The sequence below is a fragment of the Hibiscus syriacus genome, unplaced genomic scaffold (genome assembly GCF_006381635.1).
Source record: "Hibiscus syriacus cultivar Baekdansim isolate YM2019G1 unplaced genomic scaffold, ASM638163v2 tig00109945_pilon, whole genome shotgun sequence".
Taxonomy (NCBI): domain Eukaryota; kingdom Viridiplantae; phylum Streptophyta; class Magnoliopsida; order Malvales; family Malvaceae; genus Hibiscus; species Hibiscus syriacus.
The window spans coordinates 3,742,949-3,759,160 of record NW_024062535.1 but is presented as its reverse complement, the minus strand read 5'-3'; the positions used below and the strand labels follow the sequence as shown (position 1 = coordinate 3,759,160).

At 33.3% G+C, this 16,212-nt stretch overlaps 1 pseudogene; it reads right to left on the bottom strand.

Moving 5' to 3' along the window:
- Positions 1–14,254: 14,254 nt before the first annotated feature.
- Positions 14,255–15,974, bottom strand: LOC120210929 (annotated as a pseudogene).
- Between the last annotated feature and the right edge of the window lie 238 nt (positions 15,975–16,212).

Below are 16,212 nucleotides of genomic sequence, written 5' to 3'. Positions count from 1 at the left end.
AATATAATGAAAATGCCATAATAAAATGGAATGAGATGAAATCAAATACTTAACCATGCAGTTTATATCACCATGTTCCTTACCTGTAAGCATAGTACATTAACATTCATGAATTCGTATTAATAAGATTATTGGCCCATGATACCATACTGAGAACCTAGGTATGTGAGTACTGTGAGGTTGTGCACTATGCTATCACCACAACTCGTATAAATGCACCGAAGTGCCACGTAGAATTGCACCGAAGTGCCGCGTAGAATTGCACTGTAGTGCCATATAAGATTGTCCCTAAGGACCACGTAGAAAATTCCTTCAGAATCATATAAATATGCCAAGGATCAAGTATGTGTCTCAAAAGACCTCACACATGTTCCAAACAATACATATATGTCCCGAAGGACCGCGTAGACCCTCTACTATTGGCATGCCAACTATACCTATAGTTCTCATCTACACAACAAGGGCTTTTCCCAAATTACATAGTATATCACATAGACATATCATTTCCTTACCTTCATCACATGGCTCATATAACTTTGCATACACATTCATTTAAAACATGTTACACAATATAGTATGAATTCATATCATGCTTACAATATGAAATGAATTATGCATCAATGTATTGAATCTAGACTTCTCACAAGTCTAGAACTGAATATATATCACTATAATCATGTTATGCATATGCACTCACCTATATTTCCTTGTTTTTTCCTCGATCGATCTTACTAGGCAATTGTTCTGAAACTTGTTTAGGCTCTGTATCTATATAGTAATTCATTGATACTTATCAGTATACTAATTAATATATTCTAAACTATCATTTCTTGGGCTAAAAGAAAAGCCATTTTCATCTTTTAATGAAGGTATGCATCGATGCACTACACCATGTATCGATGAATCCCTTGACGGGTGCATCGATGCACTATCTATGAATCGATACATAAATCCTATTCGATGTTTGTATTTAAGGGGGTGCATCGATGCACTACTTATTCATCGATACACTGATGGCATTCGATGTTTTTATTTTAAAAGAGTGCATCAATGCACTTCATGTGCATCGATACACCTTGAATAATTTTTTAGATTTATCCTTGATGCATTGGTATACCTTGAATGTGCATCGATGCACGTAGCCCATAAATGTTATTTTGAGCACGAAATCCCTTTATAATCCACTCAACACTTCATAATTCACCTCATTTTATATCCCTAACTTGCATACACTTACTTAAACTAATTATTATCCATTCAATACTTCTAAAACTTAGAAATTCAATCCTCCATATGGAATTTAAGAATCTCTCTCAAATTCCAACATGTTCTAAATCTAACTCTGACCCTTCATATCCTTTAATTCCACTAATGGAAAGTCAAATTTAGTCTTAAAATCTAATTAATACCTTTCTGTCAAGATTTTACTTATTCACCTCTTTTCTTTAATCCTTCCTAACTCCATCATCTTTTGATTTTAAGATAATCTAAGCTTTCCTTAAGCTTAGTTATCATCTAATGATCAATAAGCAACCTTAAATTCGTCAAGAATTTGATCAACAAGAAAACTCACCTTTAGCTTGGCTTCACGGTGGAGAAGAAGAATGAAGAAGAAGAGAAGTCTAGAACTTTAGTTATCCCTCAATTGCCTTCCACGTGGGTATAAAATATCCTCAACTAATATTTAATTATTTCCCTTATTAAAAGACTCATTTACCCCTTTAGTTCCTCCTTTTTTGTAAATTGATCCTACACAAAATATTTCAATGAATTCTTTGAACTTTTCAATTTATCCCATTAGGTCACTGATTTTTTAAATCTCACAATTTAATCACTAACCCGGTATGGAGGATGTTACAAATCTCCCTCCCTTAAGAAAAATTTGTCCTCGAATTTTCATTGTACGAACACATGAGGATATTGAAGTCGCATATCCTCTTCACGTTCCCACGTGACTTCTTATACCTTGTGATTTCTCCAAAGAACTTTGACCAACGGAACTGTTTTATTTCTCAATTGCTTAACTTCATGAGCCAATATTTGTATTGGTTTCTCTTCATAGGTCAAATCAGGTTGAACTTCTACTTGTTCTGGTTCAACAATGTGAGAGGGATCGGACCTATATATTCGTAACATGGACACATGGAAAAAATTATGGATTTTCTCCATTTCTGGTGGCAAAGATAACTGGTATGCCACTGGTCCTATTCTTTTAACAACTTCATATGGTCCGATGAATCTAGGACTTAGCTTTCTTTTCCGACCAAATCTTAATACTTTTTTCCATGGTGATACCTACAGAAACACTTTATCTCCAACTTCAAATTCACTCTCCTTTCTTTTAAGGTCAGAATATGACTTTTGCCGATCAAATGCCACTTTTAGGTTATGTTAAATTTCCTGAACTTTCTCTTCCATATCTTGAATCAAATCTGGACCGAGTACATTTTGATCTTTAAGCTCATACTAGTTTAATGGCGTATGACATTTCCTCCCATATAACGCCTCATAGGGTGTCATTTTAATACTGGACTGATAATTATTGTTGTAAGCGAACTCCGCCAGTGGTAAGTATTTCTCTCATGACCCTTTAAACTCAATGACACATGCTTGCAACATATCTTCCAATATTTGAATTGTTCTTTCTGATTGTCTGTCTTCTTGGGGGTGAAAAGCGATACTAAAATTTAAGCGAGTCCCCAACGCTCCATGCAAGGATTTCCATAATCTCGAGGTGAATCGAGGATCTCGATCAGAAATTATAGAAACGGGCACTCCATGCAATCTAATAATTTCTCTAATATACAGCTCCGAATACTTTTCCATAGAGAAATCTGTTCTCACATAAAGAAAATATGCTAACTTGGTCAATCGATCAACAATTACCCAAATCGAATCTCTTTTGTTTGGAGTCAGGGGTAAGCCCGAAACAAAATCCATCGTTACATTTTCCCACTTCCATTGTGGAATGGAAAGTGTTTGTAATAATCCAAACGGAACTTGATGTTTGGCTTTGACTTGCTGACATGTTAAGCACTTGGACACAAATTCAGTAATGTTTCGTTTCATCCCTGGCCACCAATACCGATAATGACGTCAAATCTTGAGAGCGAACACCACTACAGCCATATCTAAATCATAGGTGGGGTAATTCTTTTCATGTGGTTTCAATTGTCTCGATGCATACGCTACCACCTTCCCTTATTGCATTAATACACACCCCAACCCATTGTGGGACGCGTCACTGTATACGAAAAAATTCTTGCCAGATTCTGGTTGAACAAATACTGGAGTTTTTGTCAGAATTCTCTTTAAAGCTTCAAAACTTTCTTGACATTCAGAAGTCCAAACAAATGGTACATTCTTTCTCATCAGCTTCGTTAAAGGCAACATTATCATCGAAAAATTCTTAACAAATCTTCGATAATAACCGACAAGTCCAAGGAAACTCCGAACTTCGGATACATTCTTTGGAAATTCCCAGTCTATTATAGCTTTTACCTTTTGAGGGTCCACCCTAATCCCATCTACAGAGATCACATGCCCCAACAAAATTACTTCATTTAGCCAAAATTCACATTTGGGAAATTTGGCATAAAGCTTCTTATCCCTGAGAATTTGCAAAACTATTCGCAAATGTGCGCTATACTATTCAATGGACTTCGAGTAAACCAATATGTCATCAATAAAGACAACAATAAACTGGTCCAAATAGGGCTGAAAAATCATGTTCATGAGATCCATGAAAGCAGCAGGTGCATTCGTTACTCTGAATGGCATTACAATGAATTCATAATGGTCATATCTCATTCTAAAAGCAGTCTTTGGAATGCCCTTCTTCTGAATCTTCAATTGGTGATAACCCGAACGTAAATCGATCTTTGAAAATGCCGAAGCTCTTTTTAACTGATCAAACAAGTCATCAATACGTGGGAGGGAATACTTATTCTTGATGGTCACCTTATTAAGCTGTCGATAATCAATGCAGAGACGCATTGACCCATCCTTCTTCTTAATAAATAACACTGGAGCTCCCCAAGGCGACACAATTGGTCGAATAAATCCCTTCTCTAACAACTCTTGCAATTGATTCTTTAACTCTTGCAATTCTTTCGGAGCCATCCGATAAGGTGCCATTGCAATTGGAGTTGTTCCCGGCATTACTTCAATTTGAAATTCTACCTCTCTATCTGGAGGTAATCCTGGCAACTCAGCAGGGAAAACATCAGGGAATTCCCGAACTATTGAAATCTCATCTAATATTTTCTCTTTAGCTCTTGTATCTATGACATTCGCAAGAAAACCTTGACATCCTTGTAGCAATAGCTTTTTAGCATAAATTAATGATATTACATTTGCTAAAGGATTAAACCTTTCACTGATCACACTTATTTTTGTTCCTCCTGGACTCTTTAGGGTTACCTTTTTCGATCTGTAATTAACATCCCCATAGTAATGGAACAACCAATCCATTCCCAGAATCACTTCAAACTTGTCAAAGGGTAATTCATCAGATTAACAGGGAATTCAATTCCCTGAATCTTTATGGGACACCCCTTACAAACTTTGTTCACCCGAGCACTATGGCCTAAAGGATTAGTTACTATAATCTCATTACTCGTAGCTTCTAAGGGGATCCTCAATTCCTTTACTAACTTACTTGTAATGTAAGAATAATTAGAACCCGGATCAATCAATACCAATACTAATTTATCATACAGCTGGAAAGTACCTGCTATAATTCACTTGTCTTTAAATTGTACACCCGTGAGGTTGATCGAACTTCATGTTGAGTAGAGGATTCAGACTGGTTCCTTCCTCTGCCTCTTCCTCGTCCTCTCTGTGAGGCAGAACTATCTATCTCAGATAGTGCAGGTTCACTAACCATCAACGGACAATCCTGGATAAAATGTCCAACATCTCCGCATCGAAAACAAGTCCCAGCAGCCATCCGACACGCCCCAAAATGGTTTTTCCCACAATGCTGACACTGTTTTGCTTGACCCTGATTGGATCTCACAACACCAGATCCCATCGACTGTGTCTGTCTAGGCCTTGCCTGACTTGCTCCTCTAGTAGAGGATGCAACTGATTCTTATCTAACTTGTGATCGAAATCCTGAGTCTCTTCCTCTTTTTGGTGGTGCTGAGCTAGAAGAATCATATGTCCTCTTTGATGTATGAACTCTTGAGTCCCCGAATCTCTCATCTGAGCCCTTTCAAGAGCCTTTGCACGATTGATCACCTCTTGGAATGAGGAGAAGTTCAGTACTATCTGCATCTCTTTCAATCTAGGGCGTAAGCCCTCCACAAACCATTCACACGCATCTATTTCAGTAAGCATAAGCTCAGTTGCAAACTGACTCACCTTGTTGAACTCGCATTCATACTCATATACAGAGCGGTTCATATGTTTCAAGTTCATAAACTCCTGCTTCATCTGCCGAATAAATTGATCTCCAATATACTTGTTTTTAAATTCATCTAAGAATAAAGACCAAGTCAACTGGTCACTGGACATCCTCATGGTGACGTTCGTCCACCTTATTCTCGCCTGACCCCTTAGTAACGAGACAGCTCAATCTAACTTCTCCACTTCAGAGCAGTGGATACCATCCAACATGATTTTCAAATCATTTAACCAAAGATCTTCCATAACCGAACCTTCCTCAGATTCTCCCTTAAATTCGGGAGCTCCCAAACTTTTCAACTCTTTTTCTACATTCATTCTTTAAATTGGTGGGGCAAGAGGTTAAAGATGCGTCAGAATAGCGTCCAACGTCCTGAAGAAAGTGTCTTGGTCTTGTATAGGCACTCCCTGAGATGCCTGTTCTCCACCTTACCTGGCCAGGGTAGGTGAATTACTGCTTTCAGCAGGCCTATCTTCTCTCGCTTCACTTCAATAGCTATTTTGTTCGGACATCTAATAAAATAACACATTGTTCTATTAGCAAAACAGCATACTCATACTATACCATATTAGAAGTTCTCACTATATCTTGGCATGTATTCCATTTAAAGACTCTATAGACTCTGGTTTATGCCTAAAATCGGCTAAACCATAGCTCTGATACCATTAAATGTAACACCCTCAACCCATATCCGACCTGGATACGAGTCCAGGATGTCACATTGACTATACAAAATAATATTCTTAAAAAAACGATAAAACATTTGGACTTATATTATTAAAATATATAATAATATACATATGTTAATACAAGTTTATCAAAATACTCAGAGCGTACACAACTTGACCCTTTGATTACATGCCAACATTCATTTACATAACAAAAGGACCTACTAATTAAGTTGCCTCTGATCTGATAGTTGCAGGAGTAGTGTTGTCCAGCTGCTTAACCTGTCTCGTCTACTTTCTCGGATCCTACGTGTGAAACACTCACACACTAAGTCATCGACTTAGTGAGGCAATATAATAATAATAATAACAATAAAGAAATGTAATGAAAATGCCATAATAAAATGAAATGAGATGAAATCAAATACTTAACCATGCAGTTTATATCACCATGTTCCTTACCTATAAGCATAATACATTAACATTCATGAATTCGTATTAATAAGATTATTGGCCCATGATACCATACTGAGAACCTTGGTATGTGAGTACTGTGAGGTTGTGCACTATGTTGTCACCACAGCTCGTATAAATGCACCGAAGTGCAACGTAGAATTGCACCGAAGTGCCACGTAGAATTGCACCGTAGTGCCATATAAGATTGTCCCTAAGGACCACGCAAAAAATTCCTTAAGAATCATATACATATGCCAAGGATCAAGTATGTGTCTCAAAAGACCTCACACATGTTCCAAATAATACATATATGTCCCGAAGGACCGCGTAGACCCTCTACTCTTGGCATGTCAACTATACCTATAGTTCTCATCTACATAATATGGGCTTTTCCCAAATAACATAGTATATCACATAGACATATCATTTTCTTACCTTCATCACATGGATCATATAACTTTGCATACGTATTCATTTAAAACATGTTACACAATGCACATAGTATGAATTCATATCATGCTTCACAATATGAAATGAATCATGCATCAATATATTGAATCTAGACTTCTCACAAGTCTAGAATTGAATATATATCGCTATAATCATGTTATGCATATGCACTCACCTATATTTCTTTGTTTTTTCCACGATCAATCTTACTAGGCAATTGTTCTGGAACTTGTTTAGGCTCTGTATCTACATAGTAATTCATTGATACTTATCAGTATACTAATTAATATATTCTAAACTATCATTTCTTGGGCTAAAAGAAAAACCATTTTCATCTTTTAATGAAGGTATGCATCGATGCACTACACCATGTATCAATGCATCCCTTGACGGGTGCATCGATGCACTATCTATGCATTGATACATAAATCCTATTCGATGTTTGTATTTAAATAGGTGCATCGATGCACTACTTGTGCATCGATCCACTGATGGCATTCAATGTTTTTATTTTAAAAGAGTGCATCGATGCACTTCATGTGCATCGATACACCTTGAACAAAGTCTGGGATTTATCTTTGATGCATCGGTACACCTTGAATGTGCATCGATGCACATAGCCTAGAAATGTTATTTTGAGCACGAAATCTCTTTATAATCCTCTCAACACTTCATAATTCACCTTCTTTTATATCTCTAACTTGCATACACTTACTTAAACTAATTATTATCCATTCAATACTTCTAAAACTTAGAAATCCAATCCTCCATATGGAATTTAAGAATCTCCCTCAAATTCCAACATGTTCTAAATCTAACTCTGACCCTTCATATCCTTTAATTCCACTAATGACAAGTCAAATTTAGTCTTAAAATCTAATTAATACCTTTCTGTCAAGATTTCACTTATTCACCTCTTTTCTTTAATCCTTCCTAACTCCGTCATATTTTGATTTTAAGATAATCTAAGCTTTCCTTAAGCTTAGTTATCATCTAATGATCAATAAGCAACATTAAATTCGTCAAGAATTTGATCAACAAGAAAACTCACCTTTAGCTTGGCTTCACGGTGGAGAAGAAGAATGAAGAAGAAGAGAAGTCTGAAACTTTAGTTATTTCAAATTGAGCAATAAATCCCTTTTTATCCAAATTCACCCAAACTTCACATAACATTTTTCAACTTTCCATTTTAACTACATTTACGAAATCTTTTATAATTCATATCAACTTTCCATTCTATTCCAAATAATTCTTTTCCTTTTAGCTTCAATTCAAGTTTCAAACAACTTAATTAAATTTCCATCATCTAATTTTCAGCTCAATACCTCCACAAATCCACTATTATCACTTTTTCACTAACTTTCTCAATATTTATCATTTAGTACTCAAACTTTGCCAACTTTCAAAAATAGTCAAATTTCACATTCAAACATCAAATTCAATATTCTAACTTTTAATTTCCAGCATAGTACACCATCTTTTTAACATTTTCACATAAACCCCATAATTTTTCATAATTGCTAAATAGGTCCCCCAACTTTTATAAAATTAAGAAATGGCCCAAATAACTTTCTAAAGCTTGTAGAACCTTTCAAACATCATTTCTAAGCCTAGGGAAAAATTTCACAATTTCCCCCCAATTAATTCCTTAGGACCGACCGAATATCATAGTGGTTAGGGTTCTTGATTTTCTTTTAATTCAAGCATAGATTCCATCTCTAAACGAAATTTCAAGGCCTCTACAATCAAAGCTCTAACATAATTTAACCAAATCACAATTTTCTCAAAGCCCTAGGTCATGGCCAAATGAAATTTCACCCAATTTCAAGTAGTTTTAATCATCATACGAGCTTTAGAATTAATCTCCAACATAAAAAACATAAAAGTATTTCATCAAATCCTTAAAATCAACAAATCCTACATAAACCCTAATTTACAAACTCATCATATAAGCATGATCTCCATGTAATATTTATACCATCTGATAGAGAATTTCATGGGGATTAATTCTCTATATAATACTTTAATCCAAAAATCAATCGAAAAGCTTAAAAAAAATTAAAATTCTTACTTTTTAGCTATGGTGGTGCACGTTTTGGGGCTGGAAGAAACTGAAAATTTCTTATTTTTCTTCAATTAATACAAAATACACTTGGCTTAATCCAATATAAATTAATTTAAAATTCATTTAATGTGAAATTATCATTTTAACCTTAATTAAACATGATAATTTCAACTTTTCATTGCTTTATCACCCCCTTTAATATTCCAAAGTTAAATATGAACAAATAAAAATCCACATTCCATCTTTGCGCTTTCAAATTTTTAAAAATTTGAATTTCGTCACTAAATTTTCCAATTTCAGCTAAATATGTAAAATCGACTTCAATTCCACTGATCCACAATAAATTTCACTATTTTAAAATTTTGAAACAAAATATTTCCAACCTCTATCTATCATCCTTCAAAATTTCGTAAAATTTCGGTTCAATCCAATTATTCGATTTTCTTTCGGACTTTATTGCTTTATAGATTTTAACACAAATTATGGATCAAAATTCTGATTCCCACAAAAATTTCATTCTTGGGGTTGAACTATTCATTTATGGGGTCAAAATACCTAACTTTTAAAAATTACCCTTTTGGTCCCTGAACTTTTCTAACTTTCTACTTTGATCACTAACCAAAATTTGGAGTATTATATGTTATATTACCAGGGTCAAATTTGCATACCCGATGATGAAGAATTGAAGAAGAATCTTCTCTCTGAAGCTATTTATAGTACTTTGACCATGCATCCGAGATGAAGTAAAATGTATCAAGATCTAAAGAGTTGATATTGGTGGGCAGGTATAAAAAAGGCTATAACTGAGTTTGTATCTAAATATTTGACCTGTCAGCAGATAAAAGCAGAGCATCAAATGTCATCTGGTTTGTTGTAACCTATTTTCATTCCTCAATGGAAATGGGAAAGGGTTACTATCGATTTTGTGATAGGATTACCTTTGACACCCAGTAAGAAAGATTCAATCTGGGTAATTGTGAATAGATTGATGAAGGCAACACACTTTATTTTGGTTTGAAAGGATTATTCAATGGATAAGTATGTTAAGTTATATATCAGGGAGATTTTATGATTCCATGGAGTACGTGTCTCGATAATTTCTAACAGAGACCTAATATTTACTTTAAGGTTTTGGAAGTCTCTGCATGCACCTTTGGGAACTCGGCTAAACTTTAGCATGGCTTTTCATCCACAAACAGATGGTCAATCTGAGAGAACTATTCAAAACTTGAAGACATGATAAGGACATGTGTCATTGATTTTAAAGGATCATGGGAAAAGTATTTTCCTTTATCAGAGTTCACTTATAACAACATTTACCAGTCGAGTATTAAGATGTCTTCTTATGAAGAATTATATGGGAGAAAATGTTGGACACCACTGAACTGGTATGAGTTAAAAGATCGAGTTATAGTGGACAAAATTCATAATGTGTTTCATGTATTGATGCTTTGGAAGTATCAATCATATCCTTTGCATGTGATTACATTGGAGGAAATTGAGATTCAGTCGGATTTGTCATATGAAGAGGAACCTATAAATAACCTAGCATATGTATTCAAAGAACTTAGAAATAAGGCGATCCCTCTTGTAAAAGTTCTTTGGCAAAATCATAAAGTTAAGGAAGCGACTTGGGAACGAGAAGAAGATATGAAAAACAATTTCTTTATCTGTTTACTTTAGGTATGTAAATACGTAAAGAAAATTCAAAGAAGAATTTTCTTCAAGGGGAAGAATTGTAATACCCCAAGTTTTGGTTAGTGAGAAAAATGTAATGTTTAAAAGTTTAGGGGTTAAAGTATAAACTTTGTAAATGTTTAGGGACTAAAAATGTAATTTTTAAAAGTTATATATTTTAGCCCGTAAATGAAAAAATTTCCTAAAACAATAATATTTTTGGGAATCAAAATTTCGATACGAAATTTGTATGAAAAGTTATAAAACCGGAATTTCAAAAAAAAATTGTAGGATGCTAGATAAAGGCTGAAAATAATATTTCCATATTTTAGATCAGTGAAATTTAATTTGGATCAGTGGAATTGAATTCAATTTTTTAGATTTGGACGAAAATGGAGAAATTTAGTGACTAAAATGTAATTTTTGAAAATTGCATGGCCAAAGTAGAAAATCAATATCAAGTTGGTTTATTTTTTACGGAATATTTTATTTGAAAATATTTCAATGGAATGGATGTAATTATCAAGATTCATTAAGGGTAAAAAGGACTTTTGAAATAAAATGAATTTAAAATTCATTTTAATTGGTTTAAATGCCAAGTGTAGAAGATTTTTTAGAGAAAAATCAAGAAATCGTCTTCTCCATCAGCTTGCTGCCTTGAACTCCTCCAAGGTGAGAAAAAATTTCTTTTTCATTTTTGATCTATTTTAGTAGGATTTTGGATTAAGTTATGAAATAGAAAAATGTTTTACATTAAAGTCTCTATCATTTGATGTTAATATTTCATTGATTTCTTGCTTGAATGGTTGAATTTTTTATTATGGTGGATAAAGGGGGAAGTTATAAATCAATGAAACAATTTAGATTTTAATGTTAGGAGTGTTGTGGAATCATTTGTAAGCATGGGACTTGATTAAAATCATTAGATTTTCATAATGGAACATTTGGCTATCATAGAAAATCACGGGAAATTATTGAAGTTCAATGGTTTTTCATATGGAAATGATTGAGATTTCATGGGAAAAAATGTTTAGATGATGTTAGAAGTTTGAAATCAAGCTTAAATCAAAATGAAAATTTTGCTCCCATGATATGTATATTTTCGTTCATGGTGAAAAACAATAAGGAAAAATGTTAAAAATTTTCCTATGGTCTAGAATTGATATTAGATATGTTCTACATGCTTTGGAGATTATTTTGGGTCAATTTGGAACCTTGAGATAGAAAAAGGGCTATTTTACAAGTTTTGAGAATTGTGGGACATTGAGGCATAAATGTATAAATTGGGGTATTCACTGTTGAATTTTAAGTATGGAATCCTGAAATTTTAAGTTGGGAAGTTGATTGGAAACAAATTAGAAATGTGGAAAATTTTGAGGGTGGAATTCGAAAGGTCCTATGAATTTTGGGATTTGATTTCACATTTATTAAATGTGAAAGTATCGTTTGGGTAAAATAATTCAATGCTGGAAATTTATTACTTGGATGTTAAATTGTAAATTTAAGTATTTGTTTGGGATCAATTTGCAAGAATTTCAAAGTTAGTGATTGGATTTGAATGTTAGTAGTAATTAAGGATGAAATTACATGTTCTTAAATGTTGAACTATTGGATTGAGTATTTCACTAAGGTGATGGAAATTTTAGAGTTTAAATTGAAGTGATCATAATGGTGAAGGATCATTATGAAATTAATGAAAAAGTTAATATGAATTCTAAGAAGAATTCATAATTAGTGACTTGAATGTTAAGTTGGGAAAAGTTGAAGGGTTGATGATTAATATGATTATTTATGGAATTGAATAATTATTTTGGGAAGTTTGAAGATATGATGGAAACGTAATATAGTTTGATAACGATTTAAGTATCGATTTTTTATAGACTTTTATGTTATTAAGCCTAGATTATGTCAGTATAATACTAACATATAGTTTAAATATTTTCAAGTTATTATTATGATGTTGTCAGATCAAGATAAATCTAGCGATCCTAGAAACAAGAAAGGAAAGGATAAAGTACGCGAGTAAGAAAGTATCATATAAAAGGTTCGATAGTGACGCAAAGGTGATTGTAGTTTATTTATTTAATTATTTTGATTGAGGAAGACTTGCGATTAGTCAACCTCATATTATTCTTAAAGTATATAATTTTTTTTAAATTATGCAATATTTCAATAATACTTATATAAAGGATTATACAAATGCTTTTCGGGTATGAACTGCCTAAGTTATGATTTTTAATATTATGATAAGTTTAAACGATCCTGATTCGAAAATGTTGATTATTAAATGAATATGGTATGATATGAAAGCCCATTGTATATTGCATTTAGAGTCGTAGGTACATTTGGCACGCAATTAAATTAAGTTGTATTACATTCGTGTACATTATGTATAACATTGTTGGAATATATGTTATGATTTGCACTTGGAGTACATCTTATTATGATGATGATTGGCACCAAGAAGTGCCTAGTGCGCACCTTATGTTCGACTCACGTATCTCGTATTCTCCTAAATATGCTTTTGGCTATGAAAATGAAATATGAAAGTTATGAAATATGTCAATTTGGAAGGAAATATGATATGATTATTTTATCTTATAATGTTTATCATGATTTTGATAAAATCATGAGATGAAATTGATTTTCAGGTTTACAATGAAGAAATTGGCTTGACTAGTTGGTTTGAAAATCTTCAGATTTTATTTAAGTTACTTTTACATGTTTTAATATAGTTATGATAGTTTGGTTGTTTTATCTCACCTTGAGTTTTACTGTCTCACTAAGTTTTACTTAGCTCGTGATGATTTTCATGTGTAGGTTCTGATAGAGAAAAGGATGTATAGTGAGGATCATCCCGAGCATTTTTTGGAGATCATTCATATAATCAGTATCATAAGACATTTTTGATGTTTCTTTCTGACTTTTAGTGGCATGTATATTATATGTGTTAGTTGTTTTATCAGTTTTATTTAAAATGGTCTGTAATAGTAAACTATGATCATTTATGTTGGGTAGTTTTACTTATATTTTATGCATGAAAATTATATTTATGTTTTAAATTTTAAAATGATTTTCAAATTAAGCAGTATTTAGACGGTTTTGAATATTTTATGAAACAATACTAAACTGTCTAATTGCTGCCTAAAATCAAATTCGTTTTAAATGATTAAATATTATTTTAAGTTTTTATGCGATTAATGAAATAGTTTTAAAGTTGATAAAGGAATGTTTTTAAATGAAACAAATTTTTAGGTATTTATGTTCAATGAATGTTGAAATGCTAATATAACATTTTTAACTCGTATTTCGAGACGTATATGGGTTATGGGTGTTACAGTGCAGGTAGGGGCAGTCACCTCTCTTAAAATTTAAAATTATCATATATATTAAATTTTTTCTATGTATTTTATATTAAAAATTTATTTGCACTCTCCTAAAATTTTAAAATTCATCTTTTCTTGAAATTCTAGAAGGTCGTCTTCTAACATAAAATTCTACATCCGTCCCTATCAACGCGTCTCTCCATCACAAAGATTGTCCAGATACCTATCTATTAAACATTGCAAAACACTCTAGAGGCTTATACCCGAGAGGCGTATGCCCTCCTCCCTACAAATTCAACAAAACAACAATATTTTTCTTAAACATTCGTTGAAAGATTATGAATAAAGAAAACGAACATGAGCAGAAGGTAAGTTTCTTGCCTTGATTGTCGCAAAAGTCATCCTGTTAGAATATGTCCTTGTGTATCTACACATTTTATTCATCCCAATATACCAAGTTAGCTTCTCCCTAACAACTTTTTTAAGAAGAAGAAATTCTCAGTAATATACATACTTACCCTTCAACTTGACCTTGTATCATCCATGGTCGCCAATCATCAATAATTGAATAGTTGAGGGATCTTATCCAATCTTGAGTTGCCACGTGTGGCACCACCATGTCATGGTCGCCGCTGCATGGAGATCAATAAAATAACTATATCTCAATTAAAAAAAAACATTACTTTAGAAAAATAGGTTTAATAGTTGTTTTGGCCCTTATACTATAGTTGAAAGTTTTCGTATGTTAAGCCCATATTGTATTTTTTTATTAAAAAAAAAAAGTTGATATGACCTAATGAAATGGTACCTAGTGTAATAACGGAATGATAGTACAAAAGTCAATCTGCTAGAAAAAATTATACAAGTATCAATTTGGTAATTTAGTTCAAGTACAGGGACTATAACAACCAAACAAACTAGCTAACCTGTAAATTAAACAGCGGAAGCCACTCATACTATGATTTACATGATACGGAAAGCTGGTTGGAACATCGGAGTCATAAGGTAGTTTACAATTGCATCGTTTCCATTTTCCTATGTTTCCCTGTATCATCATCAAGTTACCAAAGTTCCTTCTATCCCTATAAAAAATACGGTAAACTACGCATTTATTACCTAAATTATCAGTTTTAGTATGTATTAGTACTTAAATTTTTAATTTTTTAAAATTATACCTAACATTTAGTTTTTTTTATTTTAGTATTTCGTCGCTAAACACCTAATATGTTTAGTACTTAAACTATCAGTTTTGGTATGTATTAGTATATAAACTTTAAAAAAAAAATCAAAACTTAATGTTAAATTTCGAACGGTGTACCAAAATGAAATAAAAAACTAACATTAAGTATTGTGGTCAGATAATCGAGACCACACTTAGGTTCGAAAATATGAGCCAGGGTACCAAATTGCGGTCCTAAAACGTGATAGCGGCCGTTATATTGTGGTCGTCCCGCCATCCGAAACCGATTTTCATAGTTTTCTTGGTGGGTCACGAATTCACATCAATCTCGATCGATTGCGCCCCGCAATTTAATGGGAAACGGATGATTACGTCGATAACGGGATGCAACAATTGTGATTCCAAGACAAAAACAAAAACCAACATCTGCTGCAATCAATCGTATACAAAAACAAAAATGAAAATGAATGGAATATATTCCCTGCAAGTTACAGTCTGCAAAAGCCAAAAGCAATCTCTAGTCTCTATTCAATTCAAGTAAAAAGTATGCTAAAAAGTGAAAAGAAAGAGGAAAAAAATGACTTACAAGCTTACAAAACAGAGACTCTTTAAGTAACCATAACCATAAGTTTCACATTCGAGTAGGGGAAGAGCCAGAAAAACAAAGCTCTTGGGTGGAAGTCTTCTGTCCGTCGAGCTTTGCCGTCGGTGAAGGAGTTGAGATCAAGCTTCCCGCTTCCATTTAAGAAGGTAAAACTAAAAAATCAAATAATCTATAAGTTTTTTTTTTTGCTGCTTAGCTTAGTATTAATTGTTTAGAAAAAAGAAAGATCATCTAGCCATCTAGCTTAGGAACTTCCGACCAAAGTGAGGGATGGTTCCGGGCTTCCGGCCTCCAGGTTTCCTTTCTTCGGCAGACGTACGGGCTTGGGAATGGAACATGCAAATGTAGAATGGAGATGAACATGCAACATGCAATC